This window comes from Monodelphis domestica, chromosome 1, assembly GCF_027887165.1.
Source record: "Monodelphis domestica isolate mMonDom1 chromosome 1, mMonDom1.pri, whole genome shotgun sequence".
Lineage (NCBI taxonomy): Eukaryota > Metazoa > Chordata > Mammalia > Didelphimorphia > Didelphidae > Monodelphis > Monodelphis domestica.
This window is the reverse complement of record NC_077227.1, coordinates 342,797,253-342,822,962: the sequence shown is the minus strand read 5'-3', so window position 1 is coordinate 342,822,962 and position 25,710 is coordinate 342,797,253.

Here is a 25,710-nt window from a genome sequence, read left to right as displayed (position 1 = left end):
GGAAAAACCTAGCCATGGCAGAGTCACCAGAAAGAAACTGAGGCTATCAATGCGAATGAAGAAGCAAACACTAGACATAATGAAGGAATTTCATCAATCAAGAAAATTCCAGGTCATGAGCCCTAAAAATGAGGGTAACTTCTCAACAACTACAAACAGAGACTCAGGGGAGAAATAGATTGACTTTAAGTACTCCAAGAATAAATAGAAGAAATAAAATGGAAAAAAAAATTGAGGGAAAAGTTAGTAGGAGAATAAGTAGCCTAGAACAGAAGGAAGAACACATTATTCTAGTAATCCATTTTTCCAATGGATGCATTGAAAAATTAGGATGGAACAAACAGAATTCATGGGTCCAGGAGAAAATAAAACATAATAGGACAAAAAAATCAAAAGGTTGAAAGATTTGAAGAAAATGTAAGGTATGTGCTATTAAAAAGTAACTTACCTGGAGAACAGGTCAAGGAAATATAATTTTAAAAATCATCATACTCCCTGAAAAATGTGGCCAGTTCTGCCCAAAATGGTTACCATATTTTAAAAAATAATAAATGAAAATTGACCAGATCTGTTAGAATTAGGAGACAAAGTGGAAAAAAAGCCAATGGCTTCAACTATAAATGAACTGATCATATTGCTACTATTTCATTGCCTTCTTTGTAAAGAGAAGTATAGGAAGACAAAGAAAGGGAACAAGCATAAGAAAATATGATAGAATGAAATAAATAATTAACAATCACAACCATGACACAAGTGATGAAAACTCATTCAAAAGAGGGAGAAGGGTAGTAAAATGGATTAAATGGGGGGAAATTCAACAATATTATCTATTATAAACATAGTGGAAATATAAAGATTAATAAAGAATCAAAATGAAGGTCTCAGGCAAAATACATTATGTATCCAGCTAACTCCAAAAATAAGGGAATAATCAAAATCTCAAAAAGAATAATAGTAAAAGCAAAAGCCCAAAACAAGCATAGTTAAAAGAACAAAAAAAAAATTATGCTGTTCCTTTCCAATCTAGACAACCCTAAGAAGAGAAACAAGAAGAATTAGTAACCTGGTTAGAATTTTCAATAATATATTATTTCATCAAAGAAGATAACAAATATGAGACAACATAAAACTTTTGGGGTAAAACCAAAGCTGGATTTAGGGAAAATCTAAACAAAAGAGAAAGAATATATCAATGATGTGGGCATGCAAATAAACAAAATCAAAAAACAATATATCACAACTAACAAAAAAGCAGAAATGCAGAGAATCAAAGAATAAATGAACAAAACTGAAACCAAAATAACTGAATTAATAAAATTAGAACTTTTGTGGAAAAAAAATAAAACTAATATATTGCTTCTTAATCTGATTTACAGGAAAAACAAATTGCTATCTTCCAGTCAAACTAGGCTAAAACCTTTTCCCCAGTCTCATACTTACCTCTCCCATCTCTGAACATTTACATAATCTATCCCCCATTCCTGAATTGAAATCTTCCCTATCTCTACTGCTAACATTTTATTTTTCCTAGGTATATCTACTGTGTTGTCTCTTCCTTGAAGTCCTCCCAAACATGAAGGTCATTTCTGACTTCTCTCTTTTTTTTAATTTTACAGTCTGTCTACCTCCCTTGCATTTATCCCAATCTATTTTGTATTATATATTAAATAATTAGATTGTAAGTCCCTTGAGGATAGGTAATGTCATTTTATTTTTTTATCCTTTTGAAACAGCAAATACCACATGAAGGTTTCATTTTCTTTTAATATTGTGCAGACATCTAAACAATTCCAGTTTTTCAGAACCAAATGACACTTCCAAGTTTCCTCATTGCTCCTGATTGAACACATAAGCAAAGTAAAAGACTGGTGGTTGAGGAGTTCTATTTACACATTTCAAAATTCTCCATTTAATTATGAAAAGAAAAGTGGTAGTGTGAAAGAAGGAAATAAATAATGGGAAGCCATTGTATAATCCCTCAAATGGAGTATATTTCAGTCTAGAACCATTAACAATGTGAGCTTTCAGTGGCTATTGCTAAATCCAAGTAATGAGAGATAATTTGAAAGACAATTAGCATCTCCTGCCAGTACCTGCAAAAGTGAGAATATTACATCTTTATCAAAGATAACAATAATCCCTAAATAATATCATTATCAACAAAATTTAGAGACCAGTATATGTAGTCACATCAGAGCTTTAAACTCTAAAGAATAAGAATATAAAAGGACTGTTTTTTTACAGATTGAAGCACTAAAAGTAAGACAATCTGGAGACTATCAGCCTCAGCTATCTGAACATTCAGGTATGTTTAAAACCAAACATAGTCCCTACACATGTATAAAAGCAAATACCAGATGCTTAGGAAACAAGTCCAATTTGGTTTCCTTCATTCTCACCCCAAATTATGTCAGTACATGAATCAAAAGATAAAATGGTGTGATTTTCCATGATATTTGAGCAAAGAGTGATATTGTTTCCTTGGCTGATATTATTTCTAAGCCCATTTCACATGTGGTTTTCATTGTTGTCCCAACTATCTTAATTGTGTTTACCCATAGTGTAGTCACTGCAATATCACAATTTATCACTATCTCTCATTAAATCTCTTGGCAAGGACTGTCAGAAGGTAGAATATCAAATACGAAAAATGGTACATTTGGTTATTTGTTATATTACTTCTAAAAACTGTCATTACCATTTATCCAGGCAGCCAAAGGAAAATGAAAACAATAATAAAACCCAGAGAAGACCCAATCATTGAGAAATTGCTTTTGTAGTACAACTCAAGATATAAAGAAAAATAATTCAAATAAGAGAAATGCCAATATATTCAGTGAAAACCAAGAAATTCTTTGTTTTACACAATGTACCATTTTACTCCTTTTTTTAAAATATAGGCATGGTTTGTTGAAATATTTCAGTAACAATTCAAAGCCCTTTGTAACCATCACCTTCCTTATCTTTTCCACTATAACTCAAATTTCTCCCTAATATATTGCTACACTCTAGCAAAATTGGAGTACTTGATATCTTTAGTATGTCTGGTAATAGTCTTCCTCGATGCCTCTGATCAAGCCAATCACTAGATCTAAAATGGTCCCTTTCTCTCTTTCCTTTTACCCCCACTCTTTTCTCCTACCTTTACTGCCATCTATATCAATTGAAATTCTATGAATCATTCATGTTCCAATTTGCATGTCTTCTTTCCAAGAAGCCTTTTTTGAGAACTTCCTATTTTCCTGCACCATTTCCAAGCATTAAGAATTAAGTGATTAAACCCATGAGGTAGACTCAATTCTAACACACACATACACACACAAATATTATTGTGGACTTTTCTTTTACATTTCTCATCCTTTTAGAACATAATTACAGTATATATAGAGTATATTTCTAAATGCATTATAGCCTTTCTTTTGGATTGTAAACTCCATGAACTATACATATATTTATGTATGTATATATGCACTTATTAACTATATAAAGTATATATGCATATATGTAAAATCTTAATTATCTTTGAGTCTCCCTTTGGTAGAAACAATATTAATTCTGTGTCATTGGGGCTGGGACAACTTTTCCTAAGACACTATGATACAGGTTAGATTGTTTTTTTGCTTTTGTTTTTAAAAAAACTAGAATTTTGTGTTTACATAATGTTACATTCTACTTCTTTTTAATATATGTGGTTTATTGCAAATTTTCAGTGACCATTGAAGTCCCACTTGACTTTTCTCAAAATCTGATTGACTCAGAGATCTAAGCCTAGGACTAGGGATATTGATTTGACTTTCTGGTCACCTAAAAGCATAGTAATATAATCCAGTTTATATAGAGTTGGGTCCTTCAGATTGGCAGCTATCCCAAGTTTCACCTGGGCTTATCAGAAATATTTCTATATTGTTGTAAGGAAAGTGTTGAAGTGTGCAGATAGAAGTGGCATGAGACCAGCAGGAAGACTCTGGAAATTTGAAGAAGAGTTAGGCTGGGACCCAGGCTGTTAGCTGGCTCTCTGGAGAATATCTGGAAGTGTTAGATGCAAACTTACTTGGGAACTAATCCGGTCCTTTCCTGATTGCTGTTTGCTTGTTGTATTTCATCAAGGCAGTTCCTGGTGAACCTAATGCATCTACAGAGATTATGAGATCAAGTCTAGATCTTTATTGGATCTAAGACCTTCCCTGGCCCTAGAAAAGCCTTACACAGACCCTTTCCTTAAATCCAATAAATGGAGGTTTAGTTGAGGGTTTTAGTTAAGAGCAGGCACTAGAGATTTGGGGAGTTAGGGAGAATTAGAGTAGGAAGTTCACTAAGAAGAAATCCCTGTGAAGGAATATTTAGATCTGGTGGGTATAGGTAGACTGACCATAGTTTAGACTATCCCAAATTCCTTTTTCACCTTCCCTTCTTTATTAAATACAACCAACTGTCCCTGTGTTATATAGTGGTCTGTGTTTAATAGCTCAGGGTCTGGGTCTGGGCCTGGGTAGCCTTCCCAAATCAGATTACTAGACTAAATTACCATCCCCTGAAACCCAACAGTTATATCAATATGGAGACAAAACAAGGGGTTGAGAGGAAGATGACTCTACCAAGTAAAACCAATCTATCTAAATGATGTAATCATAGAAGGCTTAAAAATTCAAAACAACCAATTAAAAATAAAAAAGATGTAATTACTTAATCAATATGAAGAAATCACAGTGAATCTCAGTCATTAGATAAAAATAAATGATGCCACAAAGGAAATGTCTTATAATTTTCTAAAAGCATCAGATATACCTCCCTGCCAATATACAACACAGTAAATTAGTTCAGAATTTCAGATTCCAGCAGTCAGTTGATGGAGTGATTGTCAAATCCAGTCCTGAACAACTTCTAAGAAAGTGAAAACAGTTTTCTCTTCTCTTTGATTAGGCGTTAGTCCTGTGAATATTGAAAGATTAAAATGCATAGAGTACCCATCATCTTTAGTAGTAGTATCGCCAGAGCCAACAACAGCAGATTTCCCAGAGCAAATAAACACACACACACATACACACACACACACACACACACACACACACACACACACACACACACAAATCAAGGAAAGACAGTTTCAAGGAGTTTGAGCCCTTTAGGTAGAAAGAAGTACAGGCTATAGACTAACACAGAGCTACACAAAACAGAAATTTCTTCATGACTCTCTGAAGGGAATAATGAATTCAAAGTGACTAAAAACTTTATTACTCCTTTGCAATATGTTCCCTACATGGGATTTCCCATTTTATTATAAGTTTTAGTGTATCTTTGTAAGGGAATTTATATATGTAAAGGGGGAGTGTTTAACTGTTTGGAGGATTTGTTTCTATAACGACATTTCTACTATAATTGTATAACCCTCTTAGTGAACTGTTTCCAAAAGATAATTTTTATCCTGGTAGCCATATGGAAAACACAACAGCAGGGATTCATGTACAACTATTTTAGAAATCACAATGATTTTAAGATTATTCATGAAACTTTTAGGAAGTATTATAGTAAGCTGCTTTCAGAGGATCCAGCCCTCTATTATAAATTGAAGTTGGGAGGTACCCCAAGAAGGGATATTTGAGCTGTATGAATATAAGGATGAAGGATGAAGCTACCTAAGCTAAGCACTGAATGCTTAACAAAAATCCTTTCTATGATATGGTAAAGTATTTTCTGTTAACTATTTTTAACTGTTTAGTAGTTTCTGAGTATCACATTTCATTCCTCAGCCTAAGTATATAGCGTAGGTTTGCTAGATTTTTACACTAGTGCCTGGCATATAACACTTAATAAATTATTTTTATTTCATCATAATTAACTTTTTTTTAGAAATTACAGATTCAGGAATGCAATTTGGAATTATGCACAAAGGGTTTTAAAAGACTGCCTGTCCTTTGACCCAGACATATCACTGCTGGGTTTATACCACAAAGAGATATTAAAGAAAAATATTTGTACAAAAATATTTATAGCCATGCTCTTTGTGGTGGCAAAAAAATGGAAAATGAGGGAATGCCCTTTGATTGGGGAATAGCTGAACAAATTGTAGTATCTAATGGTGATGGAATACTATTGTGCTGAAAAGAAATGATGAACTTGAGGAATTTTATGTGAACTGGAAAGACCTCCAAGAATTGATGCAGAGTGAAAGGAGCAGAAGCAGAAGAACATTGTACACAGAGACTGATACATTATGGCACAATCGAATGTAATAGACTTTTCTACCAGCAGCAATGCAATGATCCAGGACAATCCAGAGGAATTTATGAGAAAGAATGCTATCCACATCCAGAGAAAGAACTGTGGGCACAGAAATGCAGAAGAACATATACTTGATCATGTAGTTTGATGGGGATATGATTAGGGTTTTGATGTTAAAAGATCACTCTATTGAAAATATGAATAACATGGAAATAGGTTTTGAACAATGATACATGTATAACCAGTGGAATTGCTTGTCACCTCTGGGAGGGTGGAGGGAAGAGGGTTGGAAAAAAATCATAAATCATGTAACCATGGAAAAATATTCTAAATTTCAAATTCAATATTCAAATAAGAAAGAAAACACAGATTCGGAATTAAAAGAAACATCAGTAGACAAGAGGTACAACAAATACATTAAAAAAAAAGATTTCCTATAGACCATGCAATAAATGATCATCCAGATTTCCCTTAAAAATCAGTAAAGAAGATATATGCAATACCCTCTATGGAAGTCTATTCTACCTTTAAATATCTGTAATATTTAAAAAGTTTTTTCTTAAATCAAAACTATGTTTATTTTTTTGTGACTAGGTTCTTTGCTTCTATTTCTGCCATCTGGAACCAAACAGAAAATGTTTAGCTTCTCCTCCAGGAAAACAGACCTTCAAATGCCAAATTACATCTGCTATATTCTCTTAAGAAAGTATAGTCTTATTAAAGAGATTTCAAGCACTTGCATCAATCCAGAGGCACCTAGACTTAACATCTTAAATTTCATATTCCTCTGGGCCAGTGTTTGAACATTGGCATACTCTATCTTCAGCCTAATAAAGAAATTTCTGAAAGGATTCTAAAGCTTATGATATTTTCATTGCTTACTAATTAGGTTGTCTTAACCTGTCTAATTGCTCTGTATACTTATACCAACCCAACATCATTTAGAAGAATCCTTAATACAGGAATGATATTCTGGCATGCTAGATAATGGCTCTGAGTAACAATAAACCTATAATTGCTTTAGAATTAGGTCCACTAATTTCTGTCCATAGAGCTTATGCTGTGGCCTATTTGTGAGTGAAACTTAATGCATCCTCTAAATTTAACCTTACACATTCTCTAACAGAGCAAAATATCATATGAGTCAGCCCTTGCTTCCTCCTCATACCCCAACCTAAAGGAAAAGGACATATAAGGTATATGCTATTTGTTATATAGAAGGAAAGGGATAACGTCACTGACAAAAACTGAACAAATCTAGTTATTTAAAGCAGGGAAGAACCCTAAGTGTATTTTTGCCTTATACCATCATCTCTAGTTATTTTTAATTAATTTATTTGTTATGTTATGAGACAGATTATTAATTAAATTATTAAACATAATTATTTAACCTTCATTTTGTCAGATTCTGAGGTAAATAATCATGTGTTTGAATTTTTACAAATATATGATCAAATAGAATCCTGTACTTAGAGTCAAAAAGATGTAAATTCAAATCCTATCCCTGCTATTTACTTTCTGTGAGCCCTTGGGCTAGTCACAAGTCATTTCTGGGCCTCAGGCAATGCCCTAAAGACTCTAAATTTTTAGAAGGTAGGGAAGGAGGGAGTCTTTATTCCCACAAAACCACAAGTCTGTGACATATTGACCATATTTGAATTCTATGCAATTTTCATTTCTTATCATGGACCTTGGCTTGGCCAATGTTTTCAGGCAATAACATTTTTCAACCAATATTCTCTAATAAATGAGCAGTAGAAGTGATAAAACTCTAAGGATATTTCAGGTTCACTAATTTGCTTGAGCTACGATAAAGAAGGAATATGAAAACAAGCATGCTTTCTAATATGAAAGAGAAAGATTTTTGCAAAAGAAATAGCAATGCAAGAGTTTGCAAAGAGGGTCTTGCCACACACACAGAACTTTTATGGACTCCATCCTAGAGCCTGGGGAAAGGATAAAACCAAACACAAGGAGATAGCTGAGAGCCTTTGTTCCTGTCTTTCAAGGGAATCAGAGAATCCTATGGCTTAGTTTTGTCTAAACCTAGTGGGAGTTGGCCTACTTGTCCTGGGAAGCCTAAGATTCCTGTGTTCCTGATTTCCTGCTTTCCTGTTATCCTGGAATCCAGTCAACCTTGTCTCCACATTTTCATCTACCTGAGTTCCTGTGAGATCCTGTGTCCTGAGGTTTTCCTGACTGCTGAAAGAGAATTGCCAGTACCCAGTAAAGTCTGTCTGTGTGAAAGACTGGAAGCCATCTTTGACTTAGTCCTGGGAGGGTGAACTCCCCAAGAGTTCAAAGTTATCATAATTTTGATGAACTATTAACTTGTCTACCATTACTTTGGAAGACAAGTTGGGTCAGAAAGCTAGATAGTATTGGGTTTACAGATAGAGAGAATAGTGAGAGGCAGCTAGAAGATCTTTGAAGAAGGTTTCTGGTGAAATCCATAGAAACGGCATTGAGTATCCAGAGTTTAGAGCTAGGGACCCCTTGGTTCTTGGTCCTCATTTCCTCTTCTATGTGACTATTAATAAAACTTCACCTTTAATGTTTTTACCAATTTTTAACTAGAGAGATAGTATTTTTGCCTACACAGGCCCTGTTGGGCCTACCCTCTGAGTGGTGTATCCAAACTTGATACATCACCTATACAACATTTTCTATACATATTACCAGTAAACTGGAAAAGATGACAACAGATGGAAATCATGTTAAAAGGACCACAAAAAGATAGGCACTGTTGTTGAGCCTATATATTGATTGAAATAGGGATATTTATTAGTCCAAATATTCTAGAAAGCAATTTGTAATTAATGCTTTTTAAAAAGTTAATCTTTTTCCCTATGTGACTCTTTGGCCCAGAGATTCCACTGCTAGGCATATTTCCCAAACAACTCAAATACAGAAAAAAAAAGGTTCCATAAACACCAAAATATTCATAGCAGTGCTTTTTGTGGTAGCAAAATACTGAAAGCAAAGTAGTTGTCCAAACAAATTATAGTACAAGGATGCAATCAAATATTATGGTACTATGAGAAACAATGAATATGGAGAATTCAGAGGACCATGGGAAGACATTATGTACTATTGAAGACTGAAGTAATCAGAAATATAAAAATTATTTACACTATGTTGACAATAATGTAATCTTCAAAATAAATTTAAATGATATTGAACAATGCATAATTATAGTGACCAAGCTTGACCCTGAAGATTGAAAAGATGTACTGTTCTTATTTCTTTGCAAAAGTGGAGTATGATGGGTATGAAACATTGCCTCTTGTGATAGACTCAGTAACTCTGTCAGTTTATTTTACCTAACCATTTTTTCTTTCTTATTCTTTGTTTTAAGGGGTAACAATAAAGGGCAAGGAAGAATAGGGTCTTTTGTAAGTTAAACAACAAAATGTAAATAAAAAAATTTTAAATATATTCAAAAGTAGTGATAGTATCATATATGATTTGTATGAACAATTTTGAGTTACAAATAACTATTGGTTCTTCCAGATGCAGTTAAGTCAACAAAAACATATTAAGTTTACTATGTACCATTAACTATGTCAAAAGTTAAGAATATAAAGAAAGGCAAAAGACAAGGATTCTAAACTCAAGACTCACAGTCTAATATAATGTAAAGCACTATGTATAAACAAGACATTAGTGAGGTTAAATGGAGATGATAAACAGAGAAAATGTACTATCATTAGGGGGAATCAGCTAAAGCTCCTTGTAGAAAGTGACTTTTTAGCTGACACTTGAAAGCAGGAAAAGAAGCCAAGAAGCAGAGATGAATCATGGGAAGAATACAGAGTATGGGGGAGAACTAGTGAAAACATCTGAGGAAGTACAAGAAGGCCAATTTTACTGGATAGTAGAGTACTTCAGGGGAGAGGAGAAGGAAAAGGATTATAAGGTAGAAAAAAGCTATAAAGGTAGTAAGGGACAAGATTATCAAAGCCAAAGAGAGGATTTTATACTTGGTCTTGGAGCTAGCCACTGAAATTGATTGAAAAAGAAGATGATATGGTCAGATTTGCATTTTAGGAAGATCACTCTAAGAGATAATTGAAAGATGAAGTGAAGTGGAGAGTTGAGATAAAAAGATCAAGGAGCAGGCTATTGTAATATTCCAGCCATGAGATAATGAGAGCCAGCATCATGGTTGTAGCAGTGTCAGAGGAGAGAAGAGAGGTGGAAATTATAAGAGCTACAATAGACTAGATATAGAAAGATGATATAACTTCTCTCATATAACAGCCTAACTCATGAGTTAAGGATGACACCTAGTTTGTAAGCCTAGGGCCTGGGAAGCTGGTGATACACTCAACAGTAAGAATAAAGTTAGGAAGATGGGAAGTCTTGAAAAGTAGGTAGAGAACATCTAGGGCATTTGGGTAAGAGGGGAACACAGTCAGAAGGAAGACAGAGTAATAAGCAAGCCAACAGAAAACCACCACCACCCCCATTCCACATCTACTATTCCAGGTTGTGAACCTGGGCCTAAGCCAACATCCAGACCCTGAGACCTTCCCTGGGTCAATAGCAGTCCAAACCAAATCATAACCCTAAAAGTAACAAGTAAACTTGCTGTGAGATCCATTATTCTAGCCCAGGGCAGTCTGTGCTCACAATCTGATCTGTGTGGGCCCTGAGAGAGGACACCAATCTGGCCTTATGGTGAGAACATAGATCCTAGTTGAGGACAGTCTGTTGATGCATAGCTTGCCCCACCCCCATATCCCTTGCATGGGAAGTCCATAAAGTGCTGACTTGAGGAAGACTGGTTGACCCTTGCCAAAACTCAAGGTGGTACCTGTGAATCTTAAAACTACTCAGACTCTACTTTAGAAGATTTGATTAAGCTATTCCCCATTTTTAACAATGGAGGTACTTGATCAGGAATGTATTGAGAACTTTTAAAATTGCTTCACCCTTCTCAGACAGTGCCTTAGGGGAAGATAAAGTTGCAAACTCCTGATTGAACAATGAAAAGTCCCTAATTCATATTTATAGTAAAGCTATAACCTTAAGCTAGATCTCTTTTTAGATCTAATACAAAAGGGTGCTAAGTAATTATAAAGGTCAAATTAGTACCTAAAAGGTCAAGCAACTTACAAAAGGCAAGCTTAACAAAAAGAGGTGTGAGTTACTCAGAGGATTTAATCCAAACAGAGAAGATGAGAATCAAAGAAGATGAGAACTAAGAATGGCTAGTCCCGGGAAAAGCATCTACTGTGATTGGTAGATGTGAAAATTTAGGGGAGGTGAAATAAGAGAACATTTCTTTAAAAGGAAGGGGTAAAAGATAATTTAATTGGTTGGATTTGGAGGTTGAAGTGAGGGAGATTTTGAATGGAGTTCGCAATTTAATTCAGTGTGGAGTTAGACTCTGAACTCAGTTCAGGAGATTGAGTGGAGGACTGGAGCTTGCTTCCAGATGATCTTGTGGTGAATGATAAAGACTGACTCACTTTCACTTAATCTCAGGCCTAGGCCATACAAAAGAAAAATATGAATTGGATTCAGATTCTGGAAGAACTTAAAAAGGATTTCAAAAATCAATTAAGAGAGGAAGAGGAAAAATGGGGAAGAGAAAGGAAAACAATGCAAGGAGAAATGGGCCAAATGAAAAGAGAGGCTCAAAACCTAAAGGACAAAAATTGTTTCTTAAAAATTAGAATTGAACAAATAGAGGTAATTACTTCATAAGGCATTAAGAAAAAATAAAACAAAATCAAAAGAATGAAAAAAAGAAGAAAATGTGAAATATATCATTGAAATAAACAAGTGGCCTGGAAAATAGATTCAGAAGAGAAAATTTAAGAATTATTGGACTACCTGAAAGTCACTGTCAAAAAAAAATACCCTGGAGGGCAGAGCTAAGATGGCAGCATACTAGCAGGAGTCTTCTGAATCTCCTTACAATCAATCATTACAAAGTGTCTCAAAAGGATAGAAATCAAAATTGGACAAACAAAGGGTCTCTCCAGCTGGATTAAGCCTTAAAGGTAGGCAGTATTTGGGGATTCCCATGTTATAAAGGGAAAAAAAATATATACTTATTAAATCACAAGCTGATCACTCCTCTCCTACACCACATACCATGCCAGAGGCAGAATGAAGGCCAGGCAATATCTAAATTTTCTGGAGTTGGCTAAAAGCATCACAGACTTACCCATGAGGCCAGTGAAAGGCCTTGACAGCAGCACTTGAGACCAGAGGCTGAAGAGCTTGGAGTCTGGACAGCAGAACAAGGAGCTTGGGCAGAAACAAGGCTTCAGAGAGTCAAGGCATCAGTGGCTGGAAAGATAGCTTCAGGGCAAAATGCTTTAAAGCTCACTACACAAAGAACATCACATTACCTGCCCTCATTGGGCTTCTGACTTGGAAGGGAAGATACTACCAAGGCAAAGCCCTGTGACACAGAAGCTAAGAAAGTAATAAATATATAAGAATTCCAGTCTACTAGAGGCAAAAGGAATAAGCAGCAGCAAATATATATATATATATATATATATATATATATATATATATATATATAAAAATATATATATATATATATATATATATATATATACATACACACATATATATATCAACCTTGGATGATTTCTCTGGAGAAAAAAATGAGCAAAATACAAAAGAAACAGCAGAGAGTGCTGACAAACAAGCAAACACATACAAACTTTCAAAAAAAATGGAAATTGGTCACAAGCTCTCAAAACTCAATAAAGATATCAAAAGCCTAATAAGAAAGATAGAAAAAAATGGGAAGAAAAGTGGGGAAAATAAATGAAAATAATACAAAAAGGAAATAACAGCTTAAAAGACAAAATTGCTCATAAAGAAAAGGGGCACAGAAATCAAATGAAGTAATAAGCAAATTGTAGACCAGAATTGGCCTTCTGAAAGCCATGAAAAAGCAGGATAGACCAAGCTGAAAAGGAAAATCAAAAGATCATATCTGAAAAATCAGTTTTTAAAGACTAGAATTGGGCAAGTAGAAGCTAATGATCTCATGAGACAGCAAGAATTAAAAAGCAAAATCAAAAGAATCAAAAAAGAGAAGGAACCATGAAATGTCTCATTGAAAAGACAATTGACCTGGAAAGCAGATCCAGGAGAGACAATTTGAGAAGTATTGTTCTACCATAAAGCTTGGAATAAAATAAAAATCTTGATGTCATATGACAATACATTATCCAAGAAAACAACCCTAATATTCTTGAAGAAAATGGCAAAATAGACATTGAAAGAATCCACAGATCACCCCCATACATTAAATCCCCAAAAGATAACCACCAGTTATGTTATAGCCAAATTCAAGAGCTTCCAGGCCAAGGAGAAAATATTCCAAATGGCCAGAAAGGGACAATTTGGATCTCAAGGAGCCCCAGTGAGGATTACACAGTATCTGGCAGCCTCCATGCTAAAGAAGTCTTGGAATATGATATTCAGGAAAGCAAGAGAATTGGATCTACAACCAAGAAGCACCTACCTATCAAAACTGACAATATGTTTTCAGGGGAAAGTATGGGCATAAAATAAGACAAAAAATTTTCCAAGCATTCCTAAAGAAAAGGCTAGAACTAAATGGAACAGTTGATATCCAAATATAAAATTCAAGAGAACCATAAAAAGGTCATCAAGAAAGAAGGAAAAAAATCTTAAGGGCTTCAGTAAGGTCAAGTTGATTATATTCCTATTTGGAAAAATGATATCTGTAACTCTTCCTTGGCTTGGTGGCTCTTAAATTTAGCTATTAATTCCTGGAAGTTGTGAGTTGAGGATTTCTTTCTAGAATCAATCTGTGAACTCTTTCAATTTCAATATTATTTTCTTATTCAAGGATCTCTGGGAAGTTATCTTTGATAGTTTCTTGTAATATGATATCCAATGTTTTTTCATCATCATGGCTTTCAGGTAGTCCAATAATTCTCAGATTGTCTCTCCTAGATCTATTTTCTACATCAGTTGTTTTTTCAATAGGACATTCATTCCTCTTTTTTTCATTCCTTTGATTCTGCTTCATTGTTTCTTGATTCCTCATGAAATCATTATTTTTTAGATGGTCAATTCTGATTTTTAAGACCTGGTTTTCCTCTGTTAGATTTTGGTTCTCCTTTTTCAATTGCCCCATTTCTTCTCACATCACTTTCCTTTCTTCTTGCATCATATTCATTTCTCTTCCCCACTTTTCCTCTATCTCTCTTAATTGGTTTTTGAAGTCATTTTGGGCTCTTCCAGACTCTGCATCCATTCCATATTTTTCTTTTGGACTTTGCATATGATTCTTTTGCTTTCTCTGTCCCCTTCTGTGTTGGCATCTTACTCTTTGTCTCCATAAAAACTTTTTAGAGTTAGGTTCTTTTTGGTTGTTTGCTCATTCTTCCTATCTAATTATAGGTAGACTGTTTTCTGGGAAGTTGGGGTACCCTCTTAAAAATAATTTCTTCCTTGATTCTATTTTTGGCTTCTTTACTGGGTTGTTACTAGTTTACCAGATGGTCTGAAGGCTGACAGCTCTGATAGGCCCCTCACTGTGCTTATTTGATTGACCCTTGAGATGTTACTAGCTTAAAGACTATCCTCAGGCTTGGGTGTAAGATTTTGTTTTCAGTATGAACTTGATCAGGTCAAATGTTGATCAAATTCTAGCTTGGGCTTAAATTTTTTGGTCTCAAGGTGCTCTTGATTCAATCAGGCATACCCTTAATTTCCCTGTCCTTGAACTCCACCCTGAGTTTTTGGCAAAAAAAAATCTCAGGATGGCTTCCCCTGGGAACTATGTCCTTACCCCAAACTGTGGATTATGTCTTCATTCTAAACCCAAACTGGGGTTCCTGGCTTTGTTCTAAGCCCACACAGATTGGCCCCCTTCAGCCTAGATTGGAACTTAAAGATTAATAAGAAGGGAATGAAAAGAGAGGGGGTAGGAAAGAAAGAAAAATAAGGCTAGGGGAAAGGGGGACAGATTAAGTGCAAAACACTGGAGTATAAGGAAATAATGAAAGAAGAAAGGGCAAGACTATAAGAGGAAATCACAATGATGGGGCATGCACAGGTGGTAATCATAACTCTGAATGTGAATGGGATGAACTCACCCATGAAATGGAAGCAGCTTTATTATTTTAAGATCAGATTTCAGCCCAGCATTGTCCTCTACATGCTGACTGTGCCTCACCAAATGCCAACTCATGGAAGCAGTCCATTCAAGAGTGGAAGTAAACAAGACCTCTCTCCTTCCTGCACTTGCCTTATAAACCCCACTAGCTCCTCCCTCCTTGTCAACATTGCACTTTGACATTCAGGTTGATGCCAGGGGACTCCAGGCCAGGGAGGCCATTAGATATGGCATTACTCTGCAACATCCAGTGTTGGGGTGCCTTGGTGAGATGAAGGTATTTTTCCTCACACAATCTGATGGTTTGGGGATACTATTGTGACTATAATGAACAGGATGATTTAAAAAAGAACTAGAAAGACCTACTTGATTTAATGCAGAGCAAAATGAGAATAACCAGGAGAGCATTATACATGGTAACTGAAATATTGTGGAATGATTGAATGTGATTGAACTTTACTACTAATAATAATACAATGATCCAGGACAATTTTGAGGAACTTATAAAGAAAAATACTATCCCCTCCAGAGAAAGAACTATTGGAGTATAAATATAGATTATAATATATGACTTATCTCCAGACTATTTGGGTATATGATGGGGTTTTGGTTTTATAAGATTATTCACTTACAAAAATGAATAATATGGAAATATGTTTTCCTTGATAATAGATGTATAACCCAAATAGGGGGAAAAGAGGAGATTCCAGGGTAGAACTATCTTTATTTGTTCCTTTAAGTACTGTAGTCTAAGGAAGTGATGGTGAACCTTTTAGAGACAAAATGCCCAAACTGAAACTCTCACCACATGTGAGGTCCCTGCTTACCCCAGACAGGGAGGGGGAAAAGCGCTTCCATTGGGCTGATGGACAGAGGACAGATGATATGAGAAATGACCTCAGGAACATGTGGAGAGGAAGAAGAGAGCAGCAATCTCTAGCAATCTCTGGTACATGTACCATAGGTTTGCCAACAAGGGTGTAGGGGATGTAGTTTTCTAGTTCAACCTAAACTTATCAGTGGAGAATAAAGGACCCCAGTTTTATAACCAAGCCTTGACTCCCTTCTAACAAAACACCAGTTCCACTTTGAAACACACATATCAAGTAGCAAAGAAATACATTTAACCAAATCAATAGCAAAACAAAGAGCAAAAAAGCTACACACACACACACACACACACACACACATACACTCCAGATAATATATATTAAAGATTTATCTCCCATTGGAAATGAGGTAATTTATCGAGAGAGAGAGAGAGAGAGAGAGAGGTAGAGAGAGAGAGAGAGAGAGAGAGAGAGAGAGAGAGAGAGAGAGAGAGAGTTATATCTCAAACAAAGAGATATACCCTGAAGTCTCTAGCAAAATGAGGATAGGAACAAGATAGACACTACTAACACCTATAATATATATTTTGGACTTGACTATTTCCCCCATCCAATTCCTTCACTTCTTCTCACTTATAAATGAAGCTACAAAAATCATAAATTATGCTGACTGATAATGGTAAGCTTGTCCAATTCTAATTTTAAAGAAATCATTTTCTTCAGTAAGCTTTTGTCCTCCTTTTTCCATTTATCCAATTTTACTTTTTAAGAATTCTTTTCTTTAGTATATTGTATATCTTTTTCCATATTCAGCCAATTCTGCTTTTAAAAAAGTTCCTCTCTTCAGTGTATTTCTGTACCTCTTTTACCATTTGACCTATTCTGCTTTTTTTAATTGTTATTTTCTTCAGTACTTTTCGTGCCTCTTGTGATTATTTTTTGATCATTTTCTTGGATCAGTCATTTATTTTCTTTTTTAAATTTTTTATTTAATTGATTAAGAAAATTTTTCCATGGTTACATGATTCACATTCTTTCCCTCCCTCCTCACACCCCCCTCCCATTGCCAATGCTCAATTCCACTGGGTTTTACATGTGTCATTGATCAAGACCTATTTCCATATTATTGATATTTGTACTAGAGTAATCATTTAGAGTCTATATCCCTAATCATATCCCCATTTACTCATGTGATCAAGACTCATTTATTTTCCCAATTTTCCTCTACCTCTCCTATTTGATTTTTCAAATCCTCTTTGAACTCTTGTAGTAATTTAAGGGGTAGGTAAGGGTGCCTGAGGCCAGTTCATATTTTTCCTTGAGGCTTTGTGAGTTGTTATTTTGACTTTGTTGTCTACTTCTGAATTTGTATTTTGATCTTCCCTATCACCGTGGTAACTTTTTATGGTCAGATTATATTTTTGTTGTTGTTTGCTCATTTTTCCAATCTATTTATTGACTTTTAATCTTACATTCATGTCGAGTTCTATTCCCTTTCATTCTGCTATTTTCAGAGCTAGTTGTGGGAGTCTATAAGTTTTCAGTTCTTCCAAGGTGGTGTGATCTAAGGAAAGGCTGCTCACTGCTCTCTTAACATGTGTTCTGTTCTATAAATCACCACAAGTATTTTTTCCATCTTGGATCTGTGACCAGGATCCCTGTTCCCCCTGTAGCCACATGCTTTAGTGCATTAGTTCTTGCCATGGGCTTGCAACCCAGAACCACATATGGGCAATGCAACAAAGTACTACACTCAACACCAGCAAAAGATTCTCTGTAATCTCCTTCTCACCAGTTGTCTTATCCCCTTACTATCTATGTGATGATATCTCCAGAAATTGCTGTTAATAATTCCACTTGTAGAGGTGTGGTCTGTGTTAGTATATACTCCATTCTCACCCTAATGAGACAGATTTTTTTCTCTTGACCTTCTAAATTATCTTGGGATGGAAAATTATTTCATCCCATTCCTTGTTGGGTTTTAACACTGAAAATTAATTATGAGGTGTTATTTTATTTGTTTGGAGGGAGATTTGGGAAAGCTCAGAAGAATCAACCTGACTCCACCTCTACCCCTCATCCAGGAGGTATTTAATAAATGCTTATGACTTTAACTTAATTGAATCTAATTCAGGGGTGTAATTAGAGCTGGCATAAAATTGTCTTTCTGAATTACACCAACTAAGTTTTCCCCTGGATTTTCTTTTCTAGAAAAGAGTAACACTTTTCATTTAAATTATAAGGTCCTTGAGAGAAAAACTTGATTATACTACTTTGTATTGCTAGAAATTCTATGTGCATAATAGTTATTTAATAAATGGCTCTCAAAACAAGAGGAACATAAAAGAATAAGAGATAAAGATATGGAAAGTTAAGAGCACAGTAAAGAGAAATTTTGAAGGTAAAGATGACGGTATAGACCTTGGTCCTAACTCTAAATACAATTAAGATATGACAAAGGGTCCCAAAAGTAAGATGAAATGGTCAAAACAACCTAGAAAATTTGGGCAATTGCCTTAATGAGAATGTGGTATAGTAGAATTAACATAATATTTTGATCCAAAGCCCTGAGTTCAGATGCCAGTTCTGATATTTGCTTTTTATATGGCCATAATTGGGATGCTTAATCCTTATGGGCTTCAACTTTTCACTTTATGGGTTTTAGTTTCCTCATCTACAAAATTAGACAAACTAATGTGGCACAAGTCTTGAATCAAAAGAATAAGGCTTCAAATTCTACTTCTGATGCTTATTACCAGTGTTACCATGAGCAAATCACTTAAACCACTTGGGCCTTGGTTTCTTCATGTGTAAATTAAGAAACATTGAACTGGGTACCTTCCACTTTTAGATCTATGATTTTAAGGTCTCTAAAGTCTTTTCCTAGACTTTGGTGCTTTGATTGGACAAGATTTTGAGAGGTATCGTAGGACCCTTTATTCAATAAATAGGTTGAAGTTATTCATGAATAGTAAGGAATTGATCCTGTTCTAAGAGTACACAGCATCTCATAGTCAGTATTCCCTCAAATCTATACATTTTGAGTTTATTATGGAGGCCAGTTGGCTTATCAAAAGGACCTCATTGTTGAGATTACTTGGTCTAGGTTTCCTTTGCTTCCATTCTCTCCTTATCCTCAAACACTATCTGAACCTTACTTTCTCTGGTACTTTTAAGAAGACAAAACTAAAATGGGAGGACTAGACTAGTTACTTGTTCAGTCCCTGGGACAACATAGAGAAATAGAAAATAATGTATGACCTCAAGAAACTTACCTCCTATTGCCATTTCATTCCAGTCACAGAGAACAGGCTGGTCAGAAGTTTCAAAGGCAGGCAGTGTGAAATCATACATAGGGAACAGCTTGTGTTAGGACAGTTTGCCTAGAATGGAGAATTTGTGAAGTAGTCAATCTGGAATGATAGGTAGAGCTGATTGTAAAGGGCTTTAAATGTCAAAGAGAAGAGCTGGAATTTCATCCTAGAGGTGAAAGGAAAGGCTCTGAAATGTCTAAAATAAGGGAGTGGCATGTCAAAACTTTGCTTTAATCATCTCATTTGGGGAGATGTAGAAATAATGTATAGGATTGAGGTGGGAAAAAATGGAGTAAAGATGTTGGAATCCAAGGAGGTAATTAGAGGATACTACAATATTTCAGGTAGATCTATGGCCATAGAGAATGTCTTATTGCTCATAAATCTTTGGGGGTGGGGGGAATGGATCATCTTTTGTCCCTCATTTTTCTAGGTAATTTAACTTCATTGAAAATTCATTCAGACAGCAGATGATTTTTCCCCATGATAAAATATAGTTACCAACTCAGACAGTTGTGTGTGAACTTTCAATTTGATTCAACAATTATTTCTTAATTTCCTACCACATTATACTTTTAAAACCCTTAGTTAAGCTCTGTGAAGATAGAATTAAACTCTCTTAGTTTGTTTTTAATGTAATCAATCAGCAACCTTTAATTTAATCAAGCAGGAACTTAAAGTTCCCCTACTTAGCACTTGGTAAGTCACTAAGAAGTACATTAATGGGAGAAGCTGGGTAGCTCAGTGGATTGAGAGCCAGGCCTAGAGATGGGAGGTCCTGGGTTCAAATCTGGCCTCAGACACTTCCCAGCTGTGTGACCCTGGGCAAGTCACTTAACCCCCATTGCCTAGCCCTTACCACTCTTCTGCCTTGAAGCCAATACACAGTATTGACTCCAAGACAGAAGGTAAGGGTTTAATTAAAAAAAAAAAAAAAGAAGTACACTAAGTAGGAGAGTTCATTGCCTCTCCTCCACTGCACCCCCAGTGCTAGGCAAATTGAAAAGCTCTGATTGGTTCCTGTGAAGAGGGGGCAGACAGGAAGTGACATGGAAAAAATGGTATAAAAGGCAAGACTGAACATGGTCTGAACTCTTTTTCTTGGATTCATTCTGCATTGATGAGCTGGGCTGAAGGGAGAGTCTTGGAGGCAGTCGCTTTTTCCTGGACTCATCCTGGGCTGGAGCATTCTGTGCTGGAGAGGCTTGCTGAGTGAGTGACTCACTCTGAAGGAAGAGGCTTGTGTTGGTGGATTTCTAGATGAAGATACCACTGAGACTTCCACATGGAAATTGAGACTTGAGGAAGCCCTTGCCAAGGGTTGACTGGACTTCACCAGATCAGAACTTAGACTGGTAGGCCAGAAAATTCTCTACCTCCTTCCTATATTTCCCACTTTAATATCTCTACCTTGTTGTAAATAGAAGCTACTAACAGGTTTTCTGACTTATTTATTTCATTTATTTTATAAATGGTGACCACAATATTTTTTTATTCTTGTATTTGTCAATTCCATTTCAATTATTAGAGCTCTAAGGACAGTAAAACAAAAGATAAAATAATCTTCACCTCCAATGAGATCACACTTTATTGGGAGGGTAATGTTTATACAAAGAAGTAATTATCAAAGTAATTTCAAGATCAGAGAGAGAGAATACAAATAACTTAGTTGCATCAGGAAATGGTTTAATAGAAGTGAGGTAATATTGAAGATAGATATTGGCTACCAGGTTATCTGGACTATATCATACAGAAATGAAGGACCCTAAGAATTTTACAAAATTCCATATTCATTATGGATTTAAAGCTAAAAAGGATCATATAAGATCATCAAGATCAATTCCCTGATTTTGCAAATCAAATGAGAAAACTGAAACTCAGAGAGGTTAATTGACTTGCCCAAGAACACACAACTAGCAAATGCCTGAGGCAGAATTTTAATCCAATTCTTCTTGACTCTAAGGGTAGCAACCTATTTGAACTGCATTCAATTAAGCAAATACTTAGTTTAAGACTTGTATTCCATGCTAGGAAATACAAAGAAATATATAGCACAAAGCTTACTTTTCAGGATCTTGAAACATAATGAGAGGAAAGGATAAATATTAAGGAAGAAAGTGAAAAAATGCAAAGGAGGCAAAGGCAAATTGCCTTGAAAAAATTAGGGAAGCAGAAATCACATTCATTTGGAGAATTTCAGATGGGCTTCCCTGCAGAGGAGGTGTTTGTATCAGAAGTTGAAGGAAAGGCCACATTATTAGTTGGTTTACACCTGGTAAAGTCCTTTGGCCTTCAATCTGCCTTAATGATCAATATTTCCTAAAGTTTCCTATTCTCTGGAAGCAATAGCAATAACAGTCTTTCTTTATCACTAACCCCACTGCTCTCCCTAATTGCTACTAGCAACTTTTCTTTATCTCTTCTTCCTCCTTTACTTTCATTCCTACATTTCTATAAGGCTAAATGATATCCAGTTTTGGAATATTTGAGTTGCACTGTTAACCTTTCAGAGATGCTCAAGAGGATGCCAGCTTCCCAAACACAATCAGATGTGAAAACCAATTTGAAAGCAAAAAGTGACCAGACTAGTGCATATGACAAGAGGTTACATTGTGTCAAGATAAATTTTTGTAAAACTGACTGAAGTGAATAAGGATTGATAATAATTTTTCCACATTGAATTTAGTGGATAACTTTTGGTTCTATTTACATATATGCCTATGTAAGTGATTAGCAAAGTAATTTCAAGGGAGGCAGGTGGTCTACTTTATAAGCACCAGGAAAGGCTTAGTTTAGGAAGAAGTATGTTGAAGGTAGATTGTAGCTATTATGCTATTCAGCTTATACCATATAGAAATGGAAGAGGTGTAAGATATTACAAACTACTCACATTTTATTTATCTTATTCCACTGCCCTATCACACTATGATGCCTTTAAAAATATCATCACTGACTCAGGAACTATATGAATACAACAAAAAACTTTTTTGCACCAATAAAGTCAAATCTAAACAATTGGAAAAACATTAATTGCTCATGTATAAGTCAAGCCAATATAATCAAAATGAAAATTCTACCTAAATTAATTTAAATCTTTAGTGCCATACCAATCAAGCTACCCCAAAATTATTTCACAGAGCTCTAAAAAATACTAATAAAATTCACCCAAAAACAAAAGGCCAAGAATATCAAGGGAATTACTGAAGAAAAAAAATGAAGGAAAGTGGCCTAGCTTTCCTGAATCTCAAATCTCTTATAACATATCAACCATCAAAATAATATGGTACTTATTATGAAATGGAGTAGTGGATTAATATAATAGATTAGGCACTCAATACTTACTAATAAATGACCAGTGTCATTCTAGTGTCTTACAAACCAAAAGATCCAAGCTTTTGGAAGAACTCACTGATAAAAACTGCTGGAATAAAAGAAAAATAGTACAGTAGGAACTAGGCATCAATTCACTCCCTAAACTAATATAAAGTCAAAATAAATACATAATTTAAAAATAAAGGGTGATACCATAAACAAATTAAAGAAAAACAAAATAGTTTGCTTTTCAAAGCTATGAATAAGGAAATAATTTATAAGCAAGAGCAAACAAGATTTGGAAAACACTACTAGATATAAAATAGATAACCTTGACTACATTAAGTTAAAAGATTTTTTTCACAAAAAAAATCAATGCAACCAAGATTAGAGGGAAAACAATAAACTGGGGGACAACATTTTTTAGAATGCATCTCTAACAAAAACTTTATTTCTCAAATATATATAGAACTGACTTAAATGTTCAAGAATACAATAATTCCCCAATTGATAAATGGTCAAATGATATAAACAGGCAGTTCTCAGATGAAGAAATTAAAATCATATTTAATCAAATGAAAAAAATTTCCAAATCACTATTAATTAGGTAAAATCAAATTAAAACAATTCTGAGATACCACTTCATACTTATTAGAATGGTTAATGCCAACCCCCCCAAAAAAGGAAATGATAAATATTGAAGGGGATTTGGACAATTTGGGACACTAATGCACTGTTGATAGAGCTGAGAACTGATACAGTCAGTCTGGGGAGCAATTTAGAACCATGGCCAAAAGACCATAAAATTGTTAATTCTTTTTGACCCAGCAATACCACTACTAAGTCTGTATCCCCAAAAGATCAAATGTAGGGGGAAAGAAACTACTTGTAGAAAAATACTTAAAATAGCTCTTTTTATGGAGGCAAAGAATTGGAAACTGAAAGAATGTCCATCACTTGAGGCCTGGCTTAACAAGTTGTGATATAGGGAGAGACCTGATCACCAAATTCACCTCCAAAAACTTTGACATAACACCTCAAAACAAGTTATGGATAAGCAGAATCCACAAAAGGATGGGGTAAAATAATTTTTCAGCTCTAAATAACTTAAAAGGCTGGCACAAAAGTTCTTTTGCACTAGGATAAAAATGGAGCATAGACCAGCATGCCAAAACAGAACTTTATTCAGAAGGAAATTACAAGGGAGGGTTTGCTGACTTCAGTTGCAAGACTTTGTGGCATTGCAGATATGCAGATCCAGGTTACAGTCCTGATTCTTGGTCCCAAGGTAAGGAGGAGCACTAGCACACTCTAGCACTTGAAGCTTCAGAAGAGTAGAAGACCCTGGTCACAGTTCTAGGGCAAAAAAGAGTGCTTGTGTTTGCTCAGAGAACAGAGCACATTCTGGTAGAGTATTAAACATACCTCTATTCAGATCATAACACCTTGGGAAAAATGAAAATATATTGATTCCCAGACCTAGCTCTGAAGGCAACTATATAAAGAACCTGAAACTTAGAATAATGTTTCCCCTCACCATAGGTATGAAGCCTTGTAAAAGGTTTGGTTTTTTTTTTTTACATTAAAAAACAAGAAAAAGGCTGGAAAATGAGAAAAGAAGAGAAAAAGAAACTCAACATAGAAAGTTATTTTGGTGAAGGGAATATCAAAAACAAACTCAGAAGAAATCAGGGTCAATATTTCTGCATTCCAAACTGCTAAGAAAAATATTAATTGGAATCTAGCCCAGAAAGAATTAATAAAGGAGCTCAAAAAAGAACCTTAAATGAGAGAGGTAGAAGAAAATTGGGAAAAGAAATTAGATTGATGCAGGAAATGATGAAAAAAACCTACAGCTTGGCAAAGAAGGCACAAAAAATTTTCTGAAGAATAATATTTTAAAAGCAGAATAGTAAAATGATAAAAGAGGCAAAAATTCACTGAAAATAATTCCTCAAAAGAAAAAACCAGAACTGGCCAAATGGGAAAATATATTTAAAAATTCAATGAAGATAACTTCTTCAGAGGCAGAATTAGTCATATGGAGAAAAAGGTACAAATATTCACTTAAGAAAATAATTTCTTAAAAATTAGAAATGGGCAAGTGGAAGCTAATGACTCTATGAGGCATCAAGAAGCAACCAAAGTCAAAATAATGGAAAAGAAATTGAAGAAAATGTGATATATATTATTGCAAAAACAACTGACCTGAAGAAGAGATCCGGGAGAAATTATCTATGAATTATTGGACAACCTGAAAGCCATGATTCAAAAAAAGAGCTTAGATATTAACCTTCCAGAAATTATCAGGGACAACTGCTTTGGCATTCTAAAACTAAAGGGTAAAATAGAATTGGAAATAATCTACCAATCACCTCCTAAAAGAGATCTCAAAAGGAAAACTCCCATGAATATTATAGTCAAATTTCAAGATCAAAAAGAAAATATTGCAAGCAATCAAAAAGAAACAATTCAAAAATCATGGAATCACAATCAGGATGACACAAGATTTAAAAGCTTTTCTATTGAAGGATCAGAGAACATAGAATATGATATTCCAGAGGGCAAGGAAGCTAGGACTTCAACCAAGAATCATCTACCCAGCAAAACTAAATTTGATCCTTCAGTGGGAAAATTTGGCCATTCAATGAAATAGAGGAGTTTCAAATATTCCTGATGAAAAGACCAAAACTGAATGGAAAATTTGACTCCCAAATATAAAACTCAAGATGGTCATAAAAAGAGAAATAGGAAAGAGAAATCAAAAGACATTCAATAAGTTTAAACTGTTTACATCCTTTCATGGGAAAATGTAACTCCTGAGCACTTTATCATTACTAGGGTGGTGATAAAGAGTATACGTATGAAAAGGGAAAGGGTGGAAGTTTGTTATGGAATGATATCT